At 44.9% G+C, this 24,101-nt stretch overlaps 1 long non-coding RNA gene across 1 annotated transcript; it reads left to right on the top strand.

The window, feature by feature from the left end:
- Positions 1-309: 309 nt before the first annotated feature.
- On the top strand, positions 310-17,173 carry LOC103305996 (uncharacterized). The gene is made up of 4 exons (XR_002888648.3): positions 310-378; positions 6,926-7,091; positions 14,541-14,664; positions 15,024-17,173. It is a non-coding gene; the product is annotated as an uncharacterized LOC103305996 (long non-coding RNA).
- Positions 17,174-24,101: the final 6,928 nt, after the last annotated feature.

Raw genomic sequence — 24,101 nt, 5'->3', positions numbered from 1 at the left:
TAATCTCTGAAAAGATATGGATGCTCTTTGTGTATGGGAGAAAACAATATGCATGAGCGTCTCAGGGCAGAACTAGGCCCTTTGTATTTACAGATTAAAATTCAAAAATCTGAATGGCAACAATGAACAAAAGATCCTATCAAAATACATTGTCATAGGAATGGCATATATTTACTTGGTAAATATTGCAACTTGAGAAGCTAATAAGAGGCAGACTTAATCAAACTTAATGAATCAGTTTAATTACAGAATTTCTTGGTTTATTTTTATGGCATATGAAAGTACAATAGTGTATATTGTATATTTTGTAGGTAATGGACCAAAACCTGCACTGACCTACACCTTGTGGGGCTCAAGTGAACTTACTGAGGCTGTGTGGTGAGTATGTCAATAAAGAATTTGGCCCAATAGCTACGTTCTGTATGAAACAAACATCTCTTGCATGTTACCTTTCGTTCCGAAGCATCCCTAAGTGTTTTTAAATACATAGGTCCTGTTCTATTAATTCAGATGCAATATATTGGCTCAAAGGTGTCAACATGACTGTCACTATCCAACATTAAAAGATTTTAAATGAGGTTCAGGGTTTAGTATACAGCCTCCTTAGTACTATGGCAAACACAACACCCTTTTAACCTTTTATTAAAGATAAAGCATTTGCAATGTAAAATATTAAGTAAGTCTTTTATTTTAACCACAACCCTTGTTCCTTTTTTTTTTTTTTAAAGCTGTAGCATTTTCATAAGGAAAACCCCTCTGTATGACAGTCTTTTAGTCAGTATTAAAGGCGGTGATAACTGTTCTTTTTGGGAAAGAGACAAAGTTAGTTGAGGTGGGCTGGAGCTGTCGTTGTTGTTAAAGTCCAGTTCCATTTTCTGGGAGACCAAACAAGACAAACACATGCAAGAGGGGAAAGAAGAGCACAGCAAAGATAGAAAATGCAGCTTCTACCTCTGGTAGTGACTCTCGCTTTAATCTTACTGCTGGAAATACACAGGCACAGGCAGGGGTGAAAGACACAAAGCTGGGAGGTATTGCCAATTCGGAGGAGGATCGGGATATTCTGCAGGGAGACTTGAATGACCTTGTGAATTGGAGTAAGAGAAATAGGGTGAAATTTAATAGTGAAAAGTGTAAGGTGATGCATTTAGGGATGACTAACAAGAATTTTAGTTACAAGCTGGGGACACATCGGTTGGAAGTAACGGAGGAGGAGAGAGACCTCGGGGTCCTTGTGGACCGCAGGATGACTATGAGTCGACAATGTGACGTGGCGGTGAAAAAAGCCAATGTGGTCTTGGGATGCATTAGGCGAGGTATATCTAGTAGGGATAAGGAGGTGCTGCTTCCGTTGTACAAGGCACTGGTGAGACCTCATTTGGAGTACTGTGTGCAGTTCTGGTCTCCCATGTTTAAAAAAGATGAACTCAAACTGGAACGGGTACAGAGAAGGGCCACTAGGATGATCAGAGGAATGGAAAACCTGTCGTATGAAAGGAGACTCGGGGAGCTAGGGTTGTTTAGCCTGACTAAACGAAGGCTGAGGGGGGATATGATTGCTCTCTTTAAATATATCAGAGGGATAAATACCAGGGAGGGAGAGGAATTATTCCAGCTCAGTACTAATGTGGACACGAGAACGAATGGATATAAACTGGCCGTGGGGAAGTTTAGGCTTGAAATTAGACTAAGGTTTCTGACCATCAGGGCGGTGAAATATTGGAACAGCCTTCCGAGGGAAACGGTGGGGGCGAAGGACTTGTCTGGTTTTAAAATTAAGCTAGATAAGTTTATGGAGGGAATGGTCTAATGGGATAACATGATTTTAGTCACAGGAACAGCGTGCCATCGCTGGTAAATAGTATAATGGTTAATAAGGGTAAGGCTGGAGAATCTTGCCTACGTGCTCGGGGTTTTACTGATCGCCATATTTGGGGTCGGGAAGGAATTTTCCCTGGAGGTTTTTCGCCTTCCTCCGCAGCATGGGGCAGGGATCGCTAGCTGGAGGATTCTCTGCTAATTGAAGTCTCTAAACCACAGGATTTGGGGACTTCAACAGCAGAGTCAAGGGTAAGGGTAGGGACCGCTTTGTGGCCTGCATCATGCGGGAAGTCAGACCAGATGATCATAATGGTCCCTTCTGACCTTAAAGTCTATGAGTCTATGAGTCTAACTTAAAGGACTTACCGGCACACCAGCCTGAGCAGGGGGCGGGGCCTCAACTGGAAGAGGCGTGGCCTCAATCGGAAGAGGTGGGGCCTTTAAATCCCCGGGCCCTTTAAATCACTCCTGGAGCTACCAGCTGCAGAGGCGGCTGGGAGCCCCGGGGCTAGGGGGTATTTAAAGGGCCCAGGGCTCCAGCTGCCGCTACCGCAGCAAAGCCACAGGCCCTTTAAATCGCCGATGGAGCCTCAGGGGCTTCCGGCTGCTGCTGCTACCCCGGGCTCGGGGCTCTGGTGGAGATTAAAAGGGCCCGGGGCTCCGCTGCGGTAGCGGCGGCTGGGATCCCCATGCCCTTTAAATCACCGTCGGAGCCCTGCTGCTGCTACCTCACGGCTCCGGCAGTGGGGCTTGGGCGGTGATTTAAAGGGCCTGGGGCTCCCCACAGCAGCCAGAACCCTGGGCCCTTTAAATCGCTGCCAGAGCCCCCGGGGTAACGGCAGCAGCCGGGGCTCCAGTGGTGATTTAAAGGGTCAGGGGCTCCTGGCCGCCACTACTGCAGCGGAGCCCCAGGCCCTTTAAATCGCTGCCCGAGCCCCGTTGCCGGAGCCCCCGGGGTAGTGATGGGAGCCAGGGGCACAGCGGTGATTTAAAGGGCCCTTTAAATCACCGCTGAGCCGCCTCCACCACCCAAGGGCTCTGGCAGCAGGGCTCTGGTGGCAATTTAAAGGGCCCAGGGCTCCAGCCGCTGCCAGGAGCCCCAGGCCCTTTAAATCGCCGGCCTGGGGAAGCCGGTCCAATCCAGCATGGTGAACTGGCTCTTGCCGGTATGCCATACTGGACTGTACCAGTTTACTTTCACCTCTGGGCACAGGCACTCAGAGACCTGGAAAATTTGTACCAACATTGGGCTGTTTAGGGCATTGCTGTTAGGTGCCTTTTTGGTCACAGGCTTATAGCAGTGTTGCAAAATATACAGTCTTGGCTGGCTAAACCAGACTCTTATTAAATAGAAAGCAAAAGGAGAGGGATATTAAAGAAGGAACCTGCCACCCTCCAAAAAAGCCATAAAGTGGGGAAGAAAACACACACTGGGTTGTGTGTGTGGGAGGGAGCAAAGTTTCACATTCCAGGTGTTGTTTGGGATTCAGGCAGAGCCAGTGGAGGTGGTGATGTTATGTGGGTCACTCTCTTGGCCCAGTCTGGTCAAGACATCATCACCAAAGCGCCAGGGGTGGGGGTGGGGGTGGAACATAACTATCAAAAATCAATTTTACCAGGATGGTAGGTCTAATATCCCTACCCTTGCCAAAAGGACTATGGGGTCTTCAATGTCCCTACTTGGTCAATAACTTGGTTTGAACCTCCATAAGTTGGCATCTCCAACAGCATGGTATTAGGGTACACCATGCTGGAGCACTAACTCACAGGGAAGAGTGCTGTGTACAGGATCATCTTGGGTTTTCATCACTCTGAATTTTTCTTGGCGCTCTCATGCTTGTGTGGCTTAGCTCAGCCCTGCTTTACTTGTGAGACTGGATGAGATCATAGCCTGAAGGGGTAGGGCTTCAAGCCACTGAATACAAAAATTTGGCCAGCAATCTGAGTATCTCAGCTGGGATTCATGCTGAGCACTCTAAATTTACAGACAAGGCAATATTGTATGGACAGTAATTTGTTTGACTTATTGATTCGGCGAAGATTTAATTGACTGTAAAATCAGTTTAAACAACTGAGATGTGATTGTAATATTCACAACACCTTCGACTCTGGTAGTTATTAACCCTTTGAGTGCTGGCATTTTGCAGGCTGCTAGACAAATGAGCCATGGAGGTGAGCTAAGCGTGCCACAGGTGTGGCTGGACCCATCTCATGTTTAAGTGCCCATCACCATTTGAAAAAGCTATAGCAAATTACACAACTGAGTCAATTCATGAGAAAGATGGAAATCTTTTTCTTTCTCTCTTAGGACCGGGGGGTCGTTGCCCCATCACTTACTGTTGATCCAGCCTGGGGGGCAATCTGGTTAATAGGAAATAGCATTGCCGAGCAGAACATGTGCTGCTGTCTGCTGGGTTGATGTAGCTTGCTGTCCTGGAAATGTAGTAGCGTACATAAACTAATAGGGTTTTGGTTATGCAAAGTGTGCATCATTTCACTAGGGTTTCATAATGTCTCCTCAGGGGATAAATGATTTGTTTGTTAAAGCTTAAGATTTGTTTGTAATGGAAACACAATATGGTGCATATCTCTCACCATGTGCAGATTGTAAATTCTTCCCAATGAAATGTGAGATTCAGCCTGTGAGGTGAAGGGCATTATTGTGTCTATTGAAGTCAGCAACTTACGTAATCAGGCCCCATTTGCGAGCTTTCTTAAGAATACACTTCTCTCCAGCCAAAGCTTCAACTCTGAACTAAACTTCTTTTCACCTCCTACTGAGGAGTTATATGTTGGACTCACCTCAGGAGGGAGAAATTGGATGTCATATTTCATCAAAACACACCTGTGACCAGCAGCTCAGTGGGATGGGATGTCACAATTGCAGCTGAGAAATTTAAACCCTTTATGTTAACCTCCATTATCACGGTTGCAGATACTGTGTACAGATGTATTCACATGGGAAATGGCTTGTTATTACTTGCCAGGACAAAAGAACCTTCAATCGTGTGTTGTCCCACCCATAGTGTGCTTGTTCAGTGTTTTTGTATAAAATGCAAATAAAAGCCAGTCTGAAATATAAACAGGCTTTTCCGGACTCTGTTGGGTTTGGGTTGTAGTTTAGCAAAGCTACAGTAATTAGATGCTGTATGAAGAGCCAGCTCTGCGTGCGTTCTGATCTGATCTCACTCTGAATGAGGTAATAGGTGAGAGGGCAAGGTGAACTCAAGATTGGACTGGACTGATGTTATGAGTCAGAAAGAAAGGAGGCAAGAATGAACTGAGCAATGAGGAGCGTGGTGAAAACTCTGTGGGTGAGACTAGGCTGGCAAACAGCATTAATGCCAAAGGGGGTTGTACTCTGTTACCAGATTTGCCTGTTACTTTGGGGTATGTTCATTTATTAGGGTTACTCTTCTGGGGAGGGGGTGTTCTGTACTTCTATCAATGTACAGCTTGTGTCACGTGTGTTTTCATATGGAGCTCTACTTCTCCCTTCTGCAAGTCCCCTCCCAATGGATCTATTCTGCAGGACCTAGGTTCCGTAGGGCTGGGTTCCTCCAGCCCCAGAATCAGATGAACACGGACACTAACACAGCAAGTCTGAGTGGACCGGGTCAATCAGCACTCTCAAGCTTATATGTCCCTGGACTCAATGGGCTGGGTCAAGCAGCACTTTCAAGCTGCCACCCTTATATGCCACAAGTACCGCACCGGAATAGACTAAGTCTGAGCAGGCTGGGTCGAACAGCACTTCCAGGCTGCCAACCTTATATGCCCCTGTACTCAGCGGACTGGGTCAAGCAGCACTTTCAAGCTACCACCTTTATATGCCCCTGGACTCGGTAGTCTGGGTTGAGCAGCACTTCCAAGCTGCCACCCTTGTATGTCACAGGTTCAGCACGTCCCTATCCCCACTTTCATATCACAATTGTACTGATAGTAACCCACTTGATGAGCAAACCCCACAGTATTTTGGGGTGCTACAGGGATCTTTAGCTTAGGTAAGAGGAGCGTTGCTGCAGAGTAAATGGGGAAGCTAAAAACACAAAAGAGTAAAGTTCAGAGAGAGAGAAGCAACCAGCTTAACCATAAAAGTTATGTATTGAATAATAGTGATATCTACACAAGGAGAGCCTAAACCAACATAGTTACATTATTAAAGGTTAATACCTGAGGTAGAAAAGAAAACACAGAGAGGGAGGGATCTCACCCACTCCATGAAGCTTGATGGTGACAGCAGAGCCCCCAGCACGATCAGTCAGGAGAAGATAGAGTCCCAGTAGAACTGATGCATAGCCTGGATCCAAGCGTCAGAACACTGACTTGAACATAGATAGAGGTTTTTGTAGGGAAACAACAATGGTTCAAGGGAGAACACTAGATTTGTTTATGGGTAAACTGATGACTCAAGGGTTTTCTTTAGGCTAGACAATAGGAGCTGATCACTCTTGGCTATGGGTGGTGTTTTCTTCCAGGGAGCTCACAATGCAACTAGGCTGCTTCAGTATTTTGGCTATCAATTAAGGATTCCTTACTAGAATTGGTCTGATAATTGCTGAGCGGGGTGTGTGCAGGTGTAGGTTCATTAACATCTGGAGCAGAGATCCCCCATGATGCAGTGCTTCCCTGCTTTCCTGGTCCCAGAGTTCAGTGCAGTTCTCTGTTCTCCATTCTGTATGCTAATAGAGATGCCTTAATCTAGTCACCCTTGTCAGGAGGGGTCTAGGTGTGTCTCCCAACACCCTTCACTGCTCTCTGCAAGTCTTTTCTTTGATCAGTTTTGGTTCAAGCAGAGACTGGTGGCGGGGATGTCTTTCATGAGTCAGACAGGCTAGATACTGAACTCCATGGGTGAGAGTAGGCTGGCAAACAGCATTAATGCCAAAGGGAGTTGTACTCTAATGTTCCTGAACTGAAGGTTGAAAATGTATGTCAGCTTATGAACTGGAATTTTCAAGAATATTTTTTTTTAATGGAGTAAGTATCTGAGGATGTCAGAATGGAGAGTTTACAGCTCCTTAGTGCCACTCTTAGCAACAGTTATTGGGGATTGTAAGAGGTCAATGGAAAACACTATTGACTTTCTGTTCATCCTTTACAGAACAAAGAAGGACGTGCTCAGAACTCAAACTTGGACCTACTCACTTGGCGGCACCCTGCAAGGAAGTGCTACAAGCCAGGCTCCCTTGCACTCAGCTAAATCTCTGAGGCTTGTTTATACTGACTCGACTGATGTGTAAGGGAGATGGAAGAAGGGCTGAGAAAGTGTAAGTTAAAGTAGCTGCCATTCCATTTTACAACTCCTTCCTGCATAACCCACCCCAGTTTAGGTTGCCTTTCACATGGGGATGTGAGTAGGTCTAAGTTAGTCTAAGGGCAGTATTTAGAAACATTATATAAGCTACAGAGGGTCCTGTGGCACCTTTGAGACTAACAGAAGTATTGGGAGCATAAGCTTTCGTGGGTCAGAACCTCACTTCTTCAGATGCAAGTAATGGAAATCGAAAGTAATGGAAATTGCATCTGAAGAAGTGAGGTTCTTACCCACGAAAGCTTATGCTCCCAGTACTTCTGTTAGTCTCAAAGGTGCCACAGGACCCTCTGTTGCTTTTTACAGATTCAGACTAACACGGCTACCCCTCTGATACTTGATTATATAAGCTGTAAGTCATTTACCTTTTTGTACTTTTCATTGTTTCTTTATGAAAATTAATAAATTAATCACAACACTCCCCCCTCAAAGAAACCCCAACAAAAAACAAAACCAAACCCTTTTACTATTTAAACTGAATTTGAGATTAATGCATATTAACCCTTACACTCCTGGCTGGATCGCCAAATTATGTTGTGTTAATTTTGATGATATAACTGGGCCCAGACTCTCAATGGGGTTAACGTGACTCTGTCACTGTACAGCACTAAAGAGGGGGTACGTAATTCAGGGGTACTGATAAAATTAAACCCTTACTTAATACTTCAAATGCTTTAAATGTTTTTCCTTCTTTTTCTGTCTCTTTAATGAAAGGTTCTAAAGATTTGTATTGGTGTTTGTTGCCATGGTACTAAGCAGGCTGAGGTCTCTGTACTCAACCCCCTGAACCATGTTTAACCCTGTGTAGTGTTCAACAGTGAGAGGATCATTTTAAGACTGACTTTCTGGGTTCTGGGCCCATTATTCCATTGAAATTAACACACCAAAGGCAATTAGGCCCAGATCCACAAAGGTACCTAAACCCCAGACTTAGGCACATGTCCCTCCTTCCCTCCTCCTTCTGGTTTGTGTGAAGCAAGGCAGGCACCTAACTCATTCACACAAGAAATGCCCTAAGTACCAAAGCCGCCTGGCTGTCAGCAGCTGGTTCCTGTTCACGGATCGCTAAACAGAGAGAGGTGCCTCCTGCAGCCCAGATTTAGCCTTATTATTCTTTTAGCTCACATGTGGTATAAGTTATTAATGGTCATAAAATGATTAATTGATTGCAGTGTGGTTTGTTGAGGCCCTTATGCTTACTCGTGGCAGAACCAGAGAGCTAGGTATGCCCTCTGTCACAGAATGAATGGGATGGCATATCATGGATGCCTGTTGGTGAAAAGGATTAAACTTAATTGGTCTAATGATGAAATGACTCATTAGTGTAATTAACATCAATCTGAAAATAAAGCTGTGGACAATAATTGTAACAAAGGCCAAAAAGGAACTGTGGGATTTTAACAGAAATCAAGGTTTAAGGGACATTAGCCCAGCAGAGTCAGTAACACTCTTAGTTTCATTTACATTGGCTGCCATTGACAAGATAGCCTTTACCAGTGCCGTGATTCCCAATGCGAGTCATCGGCAGTGTTTGAACCAGGAACCACTAAAGCATAGACCTCTACTATCTGAGCTGAAGGAGTAACTTTGTAAGAGGGTAGCACTAGTAGGCAGTTGTCCTTTATGTGGACCAGCCACTAAAAGGGAAGGAAACACACACTGCAGGCTTAGTATGCCAACAGTCACCACACAGTAGTATTAGAGATACTGCAGTGTTTGCCCCCCCCCCCTTTTTTGGTGCAAAATACATCTTCCGTAACCAAAGACAAGTTAAAACAAGAATGAGAGCGAATGAATATTAAGCAAAGCTGTTACACTTCATATATGTGAGCGCATGATGGATGTCTATGTGTGAATCTTAATCACTGGTGCTCAGTGTCAGGGGCTGATAGGTCTGCTACCCATCTGGGTCTCAAAATGATACTGGGACCATCTGGGAAAAATTACACTCAAGACCTCTTCCCTTTCCAGATCTTGGGGCTGCCCTCGTGATGGGGCCTTCAGTGCTTCTGTAATATAAACAGTAAGGATTCAAGGACTAAGCAGGCAGGTTTAACAGCTTAGAAGGTTGAGGCAAGGCTGCTGGACTCTGATTCTTCTTTGTCAGGCCTCTCTTAAAGGGTGTTGGGAACACTGTTCCAGTGTTAAGTAGATTCACAAGGAATCTCATTCACATTACAAAATACATCAAGTGTATTTAGGGCCTGCTCCAACGCTTATTGAAGTCAATGGAGAGACTCCTATTGACTTCAATGGATCTATCCATTGACTTCAATGGACTTTGGATTAGGCCTGCATGCAACACCCCCATTTCTGTCCAAAAGTGTATTTTCATGAAAACAGGTGGGCTCTTCCTCCTATCCCAGACATTTGTAGGATCAAAATCTCATTTATGCAAATGTTCACAACAAGCAAATAAAAATGGATGAAGTGGATTTTGGATTCGATGGTGTAATTGTGCTATTCCCCCTCTCCCCCCCCCACCCCCCCCCCACATACTGAGCCTGCTGAACATTTAAACACAACAAAACCAGGAAAGGGAGAATATAGTTAGTTGTGAAAGTGAGGGACTGTCAGCACTGCTTAGAGCCAAATAGCCTTCAGGCAGATGCCATGTGACCTTCCCTCCTACAGCTCTGCCAATTCACCTTTTCTCCACCCTGCTAATCCAGTTAGAGCTGGGGTAATCTCTTGTCATATACCCAATACTAAGCCAAACACACCTGGGTTGGAATTTCATTACAAACCTGAAATTCAGGCCAGCTTTGATATTCTACTTGGACCTTTTGTCAAGTCTTGGGCCGTGTTTGGAATGAACCTAAGCTGATTTACGGTTTTGAGACAAAATCAAGCAAATCCTTAGTGCTTTGGCTGCGTTCCAGTGAGCTTGAGCCTTTCTTTGAATCTCAAGTCTCCCGACTTCCAATCCTGTGCTGGTCCTAAGTATTTTACCTATTGAAGATGTGAGATGGTCTGTAATAGAATATAAGAACAGCCATACTGGGTCAGACCAAAGGCCCATCTAGCCCAGTATCCTGTCTCCCAACAGTGGCTAATGCCAAGTGCCTCAGAGGGAATGAACAGAACAGGGAATCATCAAGTGATCTGTCCCTTGTCGCCCAGAAGCACAGTATAACCCAACATGGCCCAGGATTTCTCAAACTCTGTTTATAGCAACACTTAATGATCAAGGTCCTGGGGAGGATACAGCAGAGCTGAAGCTACCTGCAGGGCTGCTGAGAGCGGGTTCGAGCCCCAGTGAAAAAAATTTTTCGGGCCCCCCAGCAAGGGCGGACTGGCTAAACAGGGCCGACGAAGCCGGGCCCCGGGCCCCTTTCCGGACCGCTGGGCCCCGGTAATTTGTACCAGCTTCCCCCACTCTCGTCGGCCCTGGATACCTGCTGTTGAAGCTAGCGGAGTACTTCTTAGTAGTCATTAAGGCTCAACTCGAGATGTAAATCTGCCTCCTGAGTTCTGTCTCTTCTCTCTCCCCCTGCCTCCCACTGTGTTGGAAGTAATGAACTCACTGCTGAACTGGCAGGCCTGTTCTATTCAGATTCTTACAGGGAGCCCATCACGGTGGTTTCTGAACAGGTCACAGATGAGCCTGTCTGCTTTCATAATTATGAATAGCAGTATGCCTGAGCGGTGCCAAGCAACTGTACTTCTTACAGCCTTCCATGGAAGCGAAGGGCACTCAACAAGTCACAGGATCACGCCCTGATGTTAGTGTATGGGGAGGAGGTCTGCCTTAAAATCCTGCCTTACTCAAAAGTTCTGCTTCTTTGCTGAGAGATCCCTGAGTGTCAGCTCCAGGGCAGCCGTGGTGAGTTGCTTTTGGACTAGCTTATACCTGCACTGAGGCTCCTCTCTCCTCTCCCCCCCCCCCCAATCCTTCATTTGCAACTTACGCAAATAATGTATCTTGTGTCTTGGCTGACGCCAGAGAGAACATATGGAAAAAAGAAGGGTGGATAAAATTCTGTATAGTATAGGAAAACGCCTTGGAGGCAATGCAGTCACATTGCATGACTTGTCTGAAAGGTACAACGTGAATTTTATAGCAAAGCCATCAGCCAGTTCCCATTACATTCAGTTAATAATTATTTCCAGAAGATTAAGAACAGTGGAAGAGATTGGATGGACATTTATGTTTAACAAAGTGACCTTGTAAAGTTCATGTAAGTCATATCACAATAGGGATTATAGATAAGATCACAGCCCACGGGACAAAAATGGCCCTGGAATCAATGTAAAATACCAAGTTTTAAAACAAGGTAAAACAAAAACCCCATTAACTAAGTCACCTGTAGGGCTGCACTCCTTTTAGTAACTACTATTCATACATATGTCAAGAGTCAGATTTCAATGCATTGAACAAAAATACAAGATGTGTGGAGAGATTGGTTTGGAGAACTGTTAACTTCCCCAGGAGCTATGGAAAAGGAAATATAAAGTGTCTTAAGGCTCCAGAAAGATATGGATTGTTCCCATATTTATCTGTTACATCAAGGTTGCTAACAACACCCAGAATGAATTAACAAGACAAGCTATAATTCTCAGTACAGGTTTGTTGACGCTACACTGTTGCTAGAAGCCTGCAGCAATACAAACACAAAGGTTTCTGTTTACAAGAGAATGTGTTGGGACAGTGTCTGAGGAGATTATAGAATTCTAGAGCCTGTGCATATGCTAATTTAGTGTTTTTTGTTAATACAGTGTATTAGCAAGATACATGGTTTTTCTTCAGTCTGATACAGAATACTGTGTGGTCAGATGCAGCAAGGCTCGGCGCTTGGCATGATCCTTTCACTATTAAAAATAAAACAGAAAAGGATAATCTGTGCATAATACTAGGAGGAAGCAGTATGGTCCAATGGACAGAGCACAGGACAGGGCATTAGGAGACCTGGGTTCACTTCCTGACTGTTGTTTGCTATTATTCACTGGGCAAGTAAGTTAATTTCTTTGTACCTTGGTTTTCAGCCTTAAAGGTCTGAAACTTGCTCCCCCTTGACATCCAACTTTGCCCAGTTTTAAGTATGTTTTCTTATAATATCTTCTACCCCAAGTTTAAAACTTTTCCTTATGCATTGTGAGATTCCCTTTATGAGTATGGTTATCATAATATTGCATTTATCCTTTTCTAACATGCTTTTTAAGAACTGCTATGCAGTTACGCCAAGCGTATTGGCAGGAGGGCACTTAATACCATTTGTTAATTATTGATTTATATTTTAAACAATGTTTTGAGACCCTTGTCAGGGTCAGAGAAATGATGAGGCATAGTCTTTAAGAATGTTTATCCCATTTCTTGATCTGAAATAGTAATCTTAAATTATTTCCTTTTTTGATTCACCGAGGAAAAGACGAGTTTATATGTAAATTTATACATTGTCAAGATTTAAAAAAAAATGGATTTTAAATGTGTTTAATTTCTCTTAAGCATGTGCTTAAATGCATTGTTGAATCAGGGCCTTCTCCCAGTACAAATCAGCTCAGGTCACATAGTGCCATGATGGGCAGCAGTATTAAACCCTCCTAAAATGGGTAAGATAGGAGTAGCTGCAGGAAATTCAAGTTAGTTACACCCATGTTTGGAGCCAGTGTGAGATCAGAATCCAGCCCCATGATTATACTATAATACTTCTCAGCTGTATTACTAGTACCACCTTTGATTATTACAATAGAAATAATTTCAAAGGTGACATTTGCATTTCCCCCCCCAAGAGGCCCATTCCCACAATGTGCTGAACATCCTCAACTCCTGTTACAACAGCACATCAGCATGCTCGACACCTTGTAGGACTTGGCCCTTATGGTGCATGTGCTTTGCTTTTTGCATTCTCTCAGCTTGCACGATACGATTTGAGTGAGTTTGTTTATTTATGGGCTTAATCCTACAAACATGGACATTCTGAGTTTGCAGGATCAGCCCCTATATCTAATTTTGGTTGCTTTGATTTCAGAATATAAATTATGGAAGGATACAGGTCCTAGGCACTCGTGACAGATATCAAACATGCAATCCAACAAAGACAGACGACAAACAAACCAACCACTTTTCTCGGCACACAAGAAGCCAGTCCATAGAACTGTCTCAACTCTCTTAAAATCCTAATCCTCTCTGACCACAAATAAAATCCTCACCCAAACCTTCCTTAAATCTCAGTTCTAACCAAACAAATGGGCTTTGCCGGATGCTTTAGAAGTCAGCGCACTTGAGCTACTCCAGACCAGGAGATGAAATCCAAAGTGTCCCAGAGAATGCCCTGAATTCAGGATGCCCAACTTGGACCTGATTTAGAGAGATGCTGTGCACCCACAACTGCATATGGCATTTAGATCACAGGTACAGCAAGAGGTGCCAGTTAGTATCAGGACTCCATCGTGCTAGGCACTGTACGAACACATAGGGAAGTACAGCTCCTCTTCTGGAGAACTTACAATGTAAAAAGACAAAGCGTAGGGGAAAGGATACCAAATACAGGCAGGGTGGTGATGGGCAGGGGCCACAGTGGGAAGCGGGCAAGGCGTGAGGGAGAGATGGCTGCAGAGTTGACACTGACACCACACAGCAGAGTCAGTGGTTCTGTAGTGCCCTCCGGTGTCTTAGGATACATTTCTGCTTCAAGCTGGGGGTGTTATTCCCAGCTCAAGGAGCCATACCCAGAGTGGTTCTGATTGAGCTAGAGTGCTAAAAAATAGTGTAGCCGTGGTGGTGCGAGTGGTAGGAGGGGCTTTTCACCCCTAATATGTACCCAGTGTCTTGGAGGGGTATGCACTGGGGGCGAACCGATTTTGCTGCCATGGCTACACTCTATACTGAGTGCACTAGCTAGATCAGAGTTAGCACAGGGGTGTACTTCCTTGAGCAGGGAATTACCTCTCCAGCTCAAAGTGCAGATGTACCTTTAGCGCTGTCCATCGGCAGTGGAGGAGTGAAGCCCAGAGAAACACCCAGGTGGCATGCTGTTCCCAGCTCCCCTGGCAGGCAGAGCTGCAGCAACTGTGCCACAGGGGCTTTACTACTCCACTCCTGGCAGCACAGGGCAGTGTCGCTGGACCAGAGCTTAGTGCTGTGGTTGCTGCATGGGTTGGGACACCTAGCACGCCCTGCTCTCACCTCTGATGTTGCGTAGTTTCCACTGACGGTATCCTAAAACGCGTCAGGCTCTGGTACACTCGTGGGATACACATGTGCATCTCATTAGTGTGGCATACAGACATATAACAGACCTATGTAACAGAAACGGTTTCAGATTTTTAGTGCACGCCAGCAGGGTCTTCGCAGGTTGGGGCACTTTAGAATCCACACCCCTCTAGTGCACATTGCCGCCCTGTGTAAACAAGCCCAGCCTTGCCCAAGCTTTTTTTTTTTTTAATTGTATGTCTTTTATTACAGACTCTGAGCAGATCTGGATGAATAAAGAAGTGCAGGGAGAGTGAAACCCAGCCAGAGAGCAGGGCTTGAGCTGGCTTCTTTTCCTGTCCACGTTGTATTAGCAATAGGCCAGCACACTTCCAAGGTAAAAAGTGAGAGTGGCACTAGATCCTCTGTCCGACTCCTTGTCTCAATTATTGAGTTGTAGGGCTCTCAGTGGGTATTAAATATCTAAACACCCCTAGGGTTTTCTGACAAGGGGACCCATAAACTCATTTCCATTTGTGACCCAGAGAGGCTTTGAGCACATCTGTAGCTATCTATAAAAATCCCCTAAGTAGCTCATGCCACTGTATCCAGCAACATGCCTGATGGGGGGTTCCAACAATTGTAAGCTGATGGTTAATAAGCAAATTGTACCTCTGTATATAATAACTACTGGCACTGGCTGGGGGTTAACTCTATGATCGGAGGTATATCTGAATTCTCCTCTCTCCTTTCCAGACCAAGGCTGTCTCCTGAATGAAAGAAAAATAAAACTGAGAACAGGAGCACAATGATTATATTATTCAAGCACAAAGAGTGTCAATTTAAGGATTATTAAACTTGACCTGACTGGGGAATGGCTAAGGTATGGTAAAACAAAAATAGAGCTGAAAAGAACACAAACTTTTTGGTAAGAAACTTACCAGTAATGATTTGTTTAATTTGTTAGCTGTTTTTGGAGCACAGAAATTTCTCCTCTTATGATTTTTTTTTTTGTACTGCAGTAGTGCCTAGAAGACCCAACCAAAGTTAAAGGCCTTATTGTGTTAGGTGCTGTGTACCCCTCCGCCAAGAGGTTATTTCTATCCCAAAAAGCTTATGATCCCTAGTTATTTCTCAATGACCTATGCACAGATTTGAAATGGACACCGGCAAGTATAAAAATGGATCTCTTTTGGAAGTAAATTTGGAATTACGATATTCATTTTTGTATTTCTTCAAAAAATAAGCATTTGACTGGAAATTGGATAATTTTAATGCTACTGGATCTATTTTTGTGTAAAAGTCCTCAACTTTGCCTGCTTGTTCATGCCAACTCAAAATGCCAAGCTTGTCAGATTTCACAGTGACTATTTTGCACATCCCTACACAATAAAATGGCTCAAGAATATATGCATGGATTTCAAAACTACAAACTGCATTTTAAAAGCAGACTGCAGCCCAGATTTTCAACATCTATGTAAACTGAATTGGTCCTCTGTTTTATCTCACCCTCCTCAATCCAAAAATCTCTTTTGTTATGGATGGGTCTCTGACTATGATGTAGATAGTAGTGATTTTAATAAATAACGATAATATGTATGTGACTGGCTGCAGAGACTCTGGTCTGGCAAATAAGGTGTTAATGGCAACGCAAGTTACAGGTGTTGCTCGGAGAGACCATAAAATCAGCTGCCCCAGACAGGAAGGGAAAGACTGCCTATGAGAAAGCTATCCTGAAAATCTTAGGGCTGTGAGTTACGGTTAAGAAACCCTGATCTGGGGAGTATGTTTGTGTTACTCTTTGAAGTATTATCTTTTTTCCCCCCTATGACCAAGAGATAAGATCCTCTCTGGAAAAGGTGGGATCTGACTGGTTCACCCTGTGGTTTTGTGCTGAGCTGTTCAAATTTCACTCCTGAGGGCCAGCCTGGCAGACCAAGTTGCAACACACGGCACTGCAATGCCAGGGGAATTGGAGTCTGAGTCAAAGCTATATTTGGCTGAATATTTGGCTTTCCTAGCTCAAGAAGTCCATTCCCTGCTAATACACTTAAGTCCCATTCAGATTGTTGGGAGTTTTGTGCAGCCATCAGCAGGAGAATAGACCACTTAGGCCTGGTCTACACTAGGAGGTTATGTCGAATTTAGCAGCGTTAAATCTAATTAACCCTGCACCCGTCCACACAACAAAGCTATTCAGTTCGACATAGAGGTCTCTTTAAATCAATTTCTGTACTCCTCCCCGATGAGGGGAGTAGCGCCATGTCGAATTATGGTAGGTGTGGAAGGAATTTGACACTAATAGCTCCGGGAGCTATCCCACAGTGCACCACTCTGTTGACGCTCTGGACAGCAGTCCGAGATCGGATGCTCTGACCAGCCACACAGGTAAAGCCCCGGGAAAATTTGAATTCCTTTTCCTGTCTGGGCAGTTTGAATCTCATTTCCTGTTTGGACATCGTGGCGAGCTCAGCAGCACTGGCAACGATGCAGAGCTCTCCAGCAGAGGTGACCATGCAATCGCAGAATAGAAAGAGGGCCCCAGCATGGACTGATCGGGAAGTCTTGGATCTGATCGCTGTGTGGGGCGATGAGTCCGTGCTTTCAGAGCTGTGATCGAAAAAACAGAATGCAAAGATCTACGAGAAGATCTCCAAAGCCATGACGGAGAGAGGATAGAGCTGGGATGCAACGCAGTGCCGCGTGAAAATCAAGGACCTGAGACAAGGCTACCAGAAGACCAAAGTGGCAAACGGACGCTTCGGATCCCAGCCCCAGACATGCCATTTCTACGAGGCACTGCATTCCATTCTAGGTGCGGCCGCCACCACTACCCCGCCACTGCAGCACCATGGAAAAGTATCCCTTTCAATTAATGTACTGGCTGGCCTGGTGGTCCGGTCCCAGGATAGGGATGTGAGTTCCATCTATAGCCCCACCGCAGTTTGGGAATCCCATTGCTGCGAAGCCATCTATGATCACCTCCACGTTTCCCAGGGTCACTACCTTTGAGAGCAGTAGCTCAACGATTGCGTTGCCTACTTGCATCACAGCAACCCCCACGGTAGATTTGTCCACGCCAAAGTGGTTCCCGACTGACCGGTAGCTGTCTGGCGTTGCAAGCTTCCAGAGGGCTATGGCCACTCGCTTCTGGACAGTCAGGGCTGCTTGCATCCGGGTGTCTTTGCGCTTCAGGGCAGGGGACAGCAACTCACAAAGTTCCAGGAAAGTTCCCTTACGCATGCGAAAGTTTCTCAGCCACTGTGATTCATCCCAGACCTGCAGCATTATGCAGTCCCACCAGTCCGTGCTTGTTTCCCGGGCCCAGAATCGCCATTCCACAGCATCAACATGACCCATTGCCACCATGATGTCCACGGTGCGGGGTCCCGTGCTTTGCGGGAGGTCTGTGCCACTCTCAGACTTAATGTCCTCACCGCATTGCCGTAGCCTCCTCGCCCGATTTCTCAGCATCTGCTTCTGAAAAAGGTGGATGATAAGGTGCGAGGTGTTGACAACGGCCATAACTGCAGCGATGGTCGCAGCGGGCTCCATGCTTGCAATGCTGTGGCGTCCGCGCTGTCAATCACCAGAAAAGTGCGCGAATTGATTGCCCGCCGGCGCTTTCACAGAGGGAGGGCGGGAGTGACGGTTGAATGACGACAGTTACCCAAAACCACCCTTGACACATTTTTTCCCCCAGCAGGCATTGGGGGCTCGACCCAGAATTCCAATGTGCAGCGGGGACTGCGGGAACTGTGGGATAGCTGCCCACAGTGCACCGCTTCCAATGTCGACGCTTGCCCCGTTAGTGTGGACTCTCAAAGTCGAATTACTGTTCTTAGTGTGGATACACACGTTCGACTTTGTAATATCGGTTCCACTAATTCGATTTAAGTAAAATTGAACTACTCTTGTAGTGTAGACATACCCTTAGAGTTTAACAGAAGCTAGAGCTGGCAAAGGTCAACCAAGGGAAAGGAAAAGGTGCAAGTTAGGAACATAGGAATTTCCAGACTGGATCAGAACTGTGGTCCATCTCATCCAGTATCCTGTCTCTGAAAGGGCCCAATACCAGTTGCTTCACAGTAAGATGCAAGAAACCTTGCAGTAGACCGTTAGGGGATAGCTCCAAGATAAAGTCTCCTTCTCATTCCCATTAGTTAGCGGTTAGAGTACACCCTGAAGCGGGCAGGTTTATGTCCCTTCTAGAAAATCTGTTTAAAAAAAAAACATTGACTTTATTATAACTGGGTATTCTTGTCAGTCATATAAATACCTAATCCTGCTAAGGTCTTGATCCCAATGATTTCCTGTGGCAATGAATTCCACAGGCTAACTATGTAAAAATATTTCCTTTGGTCAGTGTCAAATTTGCTGCCATTCATTTATTTGAAAATCTCTTTGTTCTGAAGGGTGAACAGCAATGCTTAATCTACCTTCCCTATAGTAAATCTATAACTCCCTTGGTTCCACATAATGGTGAAAGGTGTATGTACCTATTGAATAAATTATCTTCAGTAAATAAACCAGCATGTTTAACTACCTTGGGCACATTTCTTTCCAAGTAGGCTGCACTGAGTGAGGGTCATCATGTGATGCGGCTGATTTGATTAAATAACCAGGGCTGCCGCATGCCATTATAAACACAGAGAAAGGAAGATAATTAAACACTGAGGACGTGACTGTGAAAACCACATGTTATGTTTTCAAATGAGCATGCTACCTTGAACTCAGAATAAATATTTATAGATATGCTGACATCATGATAAGAGAGGAAAGTTCCTCTCCGGCCTCATTCTTAGTTCAGTCTCTGCCTAGCCATAACCTACAGCTAGTTTGTTTGAAATGAAAGTGTATTTGTTTTTTTTTTTTTGGACAACATCAATATTGAGGAAATAGGGGAGACTAGAGCCCAGTGCCTGAGAACTGAACCCAACAAGGCATACTGCCGTTCAGAAATCGTGACTCTGCGCACACGCAGTTCTCCAGGAGGTGAGCAGGACTGGCAAACGTGGCACTAGCCCAGTGCTTAATTTGTGCCAGGGCTTGCCAAGGCTGAGCCCTGGCACCTCTAGGTTTGGCAGTTCATAGTTCCAGCACCTATAGGTTCACTGCATCAGTTATGAATGTAAAAACATTGCTTGAGCCAGGGCACCTCTTTCTTTACAAATTAAGCACTGCGCTAGCTTCCTGTGCATTGGGGTTGGACCTTTCAATTTGCTTAAAACCAAGTGCAGGAGGCTCCCTACTGACTGTTTCTCATTAAAGAGGAGGAAAAAAGGGCTTTGTCTGACCAAGTGAGAAGTTATGAGTACAGTGTGATGTATCTAGGTCTTATTGTACATTCTATAATCTGTAATAGCTATAATTAGCCTCCTAGCAGTCATTGTATAAATTAAGAAGTGGAGACACATTTGGAGAAGGAATCTGGTATGTCAGGCCTATCCCCAAGCACAAAGCTAAGGAAGATTTTAAAAAGTGTCTCTCTGAGGTGCCTCCCGCCTGGATTGGGGGCCCAGGCCATAACCAGTTATCACCACGGGGTCAGCCCAGTACAGGCCACAGCCGCTTAGTCCTTGCAGTGGGCCCTGCCCTTGTGGGCCTGCTTACTTTGTTTGTAGGTTGGGGAAAAGAAAACATTCAGATTCAGCACAAAACAAGCCCCTCCTGGAGTCAATAAAAAGCAAAATATTCAGTAGTAGCACCTTATTTCAGGGGTGCCTGTGTAGTTACCTTTTGGGTGGGGTAGAGTTCACTTCATTAGCCTTCTTCAGTGTCTTAAAAACAAAACAAACAAACAAACAAACTTCCCATAGAAAGTAGTTGGAGACCCAGAGTTCAGTCTGTAAGGATTTTCAGCAAGGATTGCACAGGGTCAAGCTCCCCACATTCAAGTCCCAAAAGGAACTAAATGAATTTAATTAAATAACTTTATAAAATCTTACGATACAGAAACAAATAATCTAAGTTTTACATCATGACGTGGCTATTTTATAATCCACAGACATTATACATAAATATAAATAAACAAATTAAAATCTGAACAGTTCTGTCCCCACAGAAACACAGTGAGAAGAAACTGAGAGTTCCCAAAAGCTTAGGTTTAGTTCACCTAAGTCTCAGTGTCTTTGATCACCAAATCTAGACAGTCTGCTGAGTCTAAAACAACATCTTCCCGCCCCTTGCTTGTAGGAATCTTCAGCTGGAATCCAGGCAGACTCTTCCTCTGCTGAAATCACTGCTAGCCAGTCAGCAAACTGATTAACCCACCACTCAGTTATGTGTATACATTTAAAGAAAACCCTGCTGCAAAATGCTTCAGTGTTAGGGACACCAGCCTGCTGCCTGCTCCTGGGCTTATCTTCTCCCAACTCAACCAGGGCACAAGGCCCTTTGCAAAGCAGCTGCCCTGACTGCTCGCCCTCAGGGAGTCTGACCCCAGCAACAGGGAACCTAGTGGAGCATCCCCAAAACTACCACACCCAATTCCAGAAGCTTCTGGATGTGGAGTGCTAAATCTGTCTAGCAACAATGACCTAGATACAACTCACTCCAAACTCCCACCAATGGGTCTTTAAAAGAAATATCTCCCTATTAGGCACATGGGTTACACCTGGGTAGCAGCTTTACTGGGGTCTTCACAGCTAGGTAGCAGGGTCAGTCTCTCCCTATTGGGCTTGTCCCAAGGGTTCACTAGACTCCCTGCAGAGCTGGGGACAGAGGTGGTCTCTGGCATGGAGGTTTCTCCTACTTTTTCAGGACACACTCCAGCCACTCCATCTCTGGGCTTCCCCTTGTAAACTGCAGTTTCCTCCTTTTAAAGCCCTTCTCCCTACCATGCATAATTGGCAGGGGTGGGGCAACCTTATCCCACAGAGCCTCCATGGCCAATTTCCTGTCAGCGTGAGATTTATACACCCTCATCACGACACAGAGATTAATTTGAGGCTAGATGTAAACAGACTTCTTCAGTTGTTCTTGCACAACCCTTACATTTTAATTGCATGTAACAGTTTTGTGTTCTTCACTTTGGCCAAAGTTTCTTCAGCTTGCTTGGATTTAATGACACAGCAAAATGTCATCGTAACTTTTGCTTATAGGGAAGGTCAACATTTTGGGGTGAAATTCTGGCCTTGTTAAAGATAATGGGAGTTTTATGACCGACTTTGTTTGGGCCCAGGATTTCAACCTTAAATTCCAATACTCCTTTGGGATGAGGGGAAGGGATGGAGGGATGGATAATGGGACAGGCAATGGAATACAGAACCTTCCACCTTTATGGGAGAACATTGGCTTAAATCCAAAAGTCACTGGAAATAGTTACTGCCTGATGCCTGTTTGATGTCTTATGTGAGATGAGCTGGAGACTCGTCTGGCACTAATTGGCAGTCTGAGCAGAGGAAAAGGATTAAAAGGGAGATGAAATAACTCACCCCTCATGCTGGTCCCTCCAGAACAGAGTGGCAGCACATTGCTGAGGCATGATGAGGAAACCTGTGCTACTCTCACGCATGCTGTACCTGTTGGGTGGCTAAATGGAGGACTTCCATCACCAGCACACGCTTCTAACCATCAAAGGAGTGAAGTTCTGGAACAGCCTTCCAAGGGGAGTAGTGGGGGCAAAAGACATATCTGGCTTCAAGACTAAGCTTGATAAGTTTATGGAGGGGATGGTATGATGGGATAGCCTAATTTTAGCAATTAATTGGTCTTTGACTATTAGGGGTAAATATGCCCAATGGCCTGTGATGGGATGTTAGATGGGGTGGGATCTGAGTTACTACAGAGAATTATTTCCTGGGTGTCTGGCTGGTGAATCTTGCCCACATACTCCGGGTTTAGCTGAGCACCATATTTGGGGTCGGGAAGGAATTTTCCTCCAGGGCAGATTGGCAGAGGCCCTGGGGATTTTTTGCCTTCCTCTGCAGCGTGGGGCACGGGTCACTTGCTGGAATATTCTCTGCATCTTGAAGTCTTTAAACCATGATTTGAGGACTTCAATGGCTCAGACACAGGTTTGATACAGGATTGGGCAGGGCCGCTCGGGGTGGGCAAATGGGGCAATTTGCCCAAAGGCCCAGGCCCCGCAGGGGCCCCCACGAGAATATAGTATTCTATAGTATTGCAACTTTTTTTTATGGAAGGGGCCCCTGAAATTGCTTTGCCCCAGGCCCCTGAAGCCTCTGGGCGGCCCTGGGAGTGGGTGGGTGAGATTCTGTGGCCTGCGTTGTGCAAGAGGTCAGACTAGATGATCATAATGGTCCCTTCTGACCTTAAAGTCTATGATTCTATGATTTATATTTATTTTTAAGCACAACAGATGCGGTGAAAGAGGATGACACAGCATAGCTGTGAGAGTGGCCAAGGAATTTCAGCTCTCTATGCCTGAGTTTACCCATATGTAATGGGGCTGTAATACTTGGCTAACTCGCAGGGGGCATTGTGAAGTTTAATTATTGAAAAACAAAAAGGGGGAAAAAACCACTTTGTAGAGCCTTAGCTCAAAGGCACCCTTACTTTCTTATCTATGAGGCCAAATGAATTCATATCCACAAAGTGCATTTTGATCATCTGAAGGGAGGTGTTATAGATTGGCAAAGTACTCTAAGGTTTTCCCTACACTAGAGATTTCAGCCATTGGTGACACAGCCAGTGGTATAGGTGCACTGATGCAAATCCCTCACGTTTGTAACTGGGATAAGTGGCAGGGTGAAAACTGCAGTTTATTTTGGCTTTGCCTGTCTCCTGGGCTGGGGCAGTTTCACTCATGGCTGTAACTGGGGATATCTCCTGTGTTTTACAGTGATTAGGGGTAAGAGAAAAGCATGACAAATAAAGCCTAAACTTCTCTTTTAGATACGTGAAGGGTCGGGGAGCAGGAGGAAAGGGTCAAAGGAAAAACACAGACTCAGGGATTCTGTCTGAAACAACCACTCTGTGGGTTTTCTCACAAATGAGTCACTTAACTGAGGTGGCCTGCCAATCACAGGGGGAGCTGAACAGTACTTAATACATTAGAGATACTTTGAGGTGCTCAGATAAGAAAGGAGGCCGCCCCTATAAGAATGGCCTTTTGTTATGGGTTTCACTGTCCAGGGCTGAAGGACAGAACCCAAGTAAAGCGGATGTGATCGCTGAGCCCAGGCAAAGTAATATTAATTTTGCGCAGTCTAAGCAATAGAAGTAGCCATAGAGGTGAGACGCTGGAGAATGGCAAAATGGCTTATCTGAACAGCTGGTTATACATTTTCTGTCCGTATTTTTTTTTAAATTAAAAGTAGCTTCTTTTCTCAATTTTTTTTTTATAAAAAATGTATTTCATTTGAAATTTTCCAATATTTGGGCAAACAAAAACTGAAATATGTTTAGGTTTTTTGAAAGAGTTTCAGATTTTGTTGCTATTCATGAGAAATTTGAATATTCCTATCAACAATTAAAGAAAGAAACAAATAAAATTATTTTTAAAAACACGAGGAAAATACATAGTGATTTCTGGCCATTAGGATCCGATGGGGCACCTAGATAGAAAAACGGTGGGGGAGGAAGGGTCACCGCATTCACTAGAGCTGTGCCATTAGGATTTTTTATGAACAGGTTAATGGAAAAGTTACTGACGTTTTGATCAGTGTAAAATAAACTTGTCCATCCCAGAGGAGATTGCAGAGTAACATCTGCTTTATGTGACATGTGTCAGGGAAGAATCTTAATACAGTGTATAGGACAATGGATGAGGAGGTTAAAGGCCTGGATTCTATTCCTGTCTCTGCCACTGACCTACACTGTGACCTTGGGAAAGTCACTCTGCCTTCTTGTGTGTGTGTTTCCTCCAGT

Source organism: Chrysemys picta, chromosome 14 (assembly GCF_011386835.1).
Source record: "Chrysemys picta bellii isolate R12L10 chromosome 14, ASM1138683v2, whole genome shotgun sequence".
Classification (NCBI taxonomy): Eukaryota; Metazoa; Chordata; order Testudines; family Emydidae; genus Chrysemys; species Chrysemys picta.
The sequence above is the reverse complement of the archived record's forward strand: the minus strand, read 5'-3'. Positions and strand labels throughout refer to the sequence as shown.